The sequence below is a fragment of the Phascolarctos cinereus genome, unplaced genomic scaffold (assembly GCF_003287225.1).
Source record: "Phascolarctos cinereus isolate Bilbo 61053 unplaced genomic scaffold, phaCin_HiC Scaffold_726;HRSCAF=1367, whole genome shotgun sequence".
Classification (NCBI taxonomy): domain Eukaryota; kingdom Metazoa; phylum Chordata; class Mammalia; order Diprotodontia; family Phascolarctidae; genus Phascolarctos; species Phascolarctos cinereus.
Genome location: NW_027556098.1, coordinates 215,120,806 through 215,123,009, shown reverse-complemented (window position 1 = coordinate 215,123,009; position 2,204 = coordinate 215,120,806). Strand labels below are relative to the sequence as shown.

Genomic DNA, 2,204 nt, shown 5'->3' with positions numbered 1-2,204 from the left:
GGCTTTAGAGAACGTGCTGATGATTGGCAACTGCCCATCCCTCCACTGTCAGCATTTCGGGCCTCCATTTGCATTTTTCTAATTTGGCACTCTCGCTTCAACAGTCACATAAGATGTTCTCCAAGGGTAGCTTGGCAACCTACACCCATAGTCACGAGTGAAGATGCCGATTCCCGAGTTGGCTAATCTACTTGTCTAAATTATGTTTGTCAGGTGACCACGGGAGTCACTAACTATATCCACTACAGTATAGCAGTGTAGGGGATCTTCAACCAATCCTCAATTACATTCAGCATATGTTAAAACAAATCCACCAATGCTTCCTGTTGGTTGGTTTCCCTTCAGCCCAGAATGAGCAGATGGAAAAGACAATTACAATATAAGCCTCTGATTTTAGAATTGGGCTTGAAATAGGAAAAAAAAATAAGAAAGTCAAAACTGATCATGCCTCTTACCTCTCTGACATTTTTTACTTAATATTAAATTATGAGAATAATAACTCGCATTTATATAGGGCCCTGTGGCTTGCAAAGTTTTTTCCAAATAATATCTCATTTGACCCTCATTGGAACTCTGTGAGGTAGGTGCTATTATTATCCCCATTTTACAGATGAAGAAAGTAAGAAAGAGATTAAGGGACTTGTCCAGTTGTGTCTAAGACAGGATTTGAACTCAAGTCCTTATGACTCCAAGTCAAACATTATTCATTTCACCACCTAGATGCCTTACTACTTCCAGGAGAAAAGGAAGAATGGGTCTGAGTTTACTACTTATAAAAAGCAGCTAGCGTGACTCAGTGGATAGAATACTGAGCCTGAATCAGGAAGACCTGAGTTCAAATCTGGCCTCAGCTGCTTACTAGCTGTGTCACCCTGGGCAAGTCACATAACCTCTGTTTACCTTAATCCACTCGAGAAGGAAATGGCTAACCACTCCAGTATCTCTGCCAAGAAAAGTCCATGGCCACTAGGGTCTGTCCATGGGATCATAGAGTTATATATGACTGAACAACAACAAAATACTACTTATAAGGCATGATTTCAAAAACTAGCAGAAGGGGGTTTTCTTCTGCTGCTGTACTCGGGTGCTGACAGCTCACTGTAGGAATAGCTGCTGTCACCAATGGCTCTGAGCAATGCCGATGTCCAAAAGCAGATCAAACACATGATGGCTTTCATTGAACAGGAAGCAAATGAGAAGGCCAAAGAAATAGACGCAAAGGCAGAAGAAGAGTTCAACATTGAGAAAGGTTGTCTTGTGCAAACACAGAGACTGAAGATAACGGAATATTATGAGAAGGAGAAACAAATTGAGGAGCAGAAAAAAAATTCAGATATCCAACTTGATGAATCAGACAAGACTGAAAGTCCTCAGAGCCAGAGATGCCCTTATCTCAGACTCATTAAATGAAGCAAAGCAGAGACCATCCAAGGTAGTGCAAATACAACCAGGTATCAGCTGCTTTCAGATGGTTTATACCAATTGCTGGAGCCGCAAATGACTGTCCATTGCAAGAAAGAAGATCTCTCTTTGGTCAAGGCTACAGTGCAAAAAGCAATCCCTATGTAAACATGGCGATCACAAAAGACGTTGACATCCAAGCTGATCAGGAGGCATATCTACAAGAGGAAATAACTGAAGGTGTTGAGATTTATAATGGAGATCATAAAATAAAAGTTTCTAATACCCTAGAAAGTAGATTGGATCTTATAGCCCAATAGATGATGTCAGATGTTTGGTGCTAATGCCAACAGGAAATTTTTGGACTAAGCCTCTGATGAGGTGGGATCCATTCCATCTGCTGTATTGATGAGTTGTGTGTCTAAAATTGAAGAAACAACTATCGATGTTCTTCCCTTCTGATGCTCTGACATTGTCCTATGTTCTTAAGTGGAGTAGCCTTTGTATAGAATGCCATTAGCCTAAATGTTAACTTTAGGAGAGAATTTATGGACTTAAATTGTCAAGAAGTAAACTAGTTCATCTAGATGTGGCTAAGTTCTGATCTCTACATTCTAGAGATAAAAGTTGCACAGTTTTCACTGAGAATCCTTCTATATTCTGCCTTAGATTGGAGTGAGCTGTGTATGTGAGGTATATTATAACCTCTATGTATTTTATTTCTATAGGTTACTTTAATATGCATAAGGAGCATGTATTCACTCCAGCATTAATAGCATTACCCCTCTTAACTATTTGGGCTT

General features: G+C 39.8%; 1 pseudogene; it reads left to right on the top strand.

The window, feature by feature from the left end:
* Positions 1-1,122: 1,122 nt before the first annotated feature.
* LOC110211637 (V-type proton ATPase subunit E 1 pseudogene) lies at positions 1,123-1,817 on the top strand (annotated as a pseudogene).
* Positions 1,818-2,204: the final 387 nt, after the last annotated feature.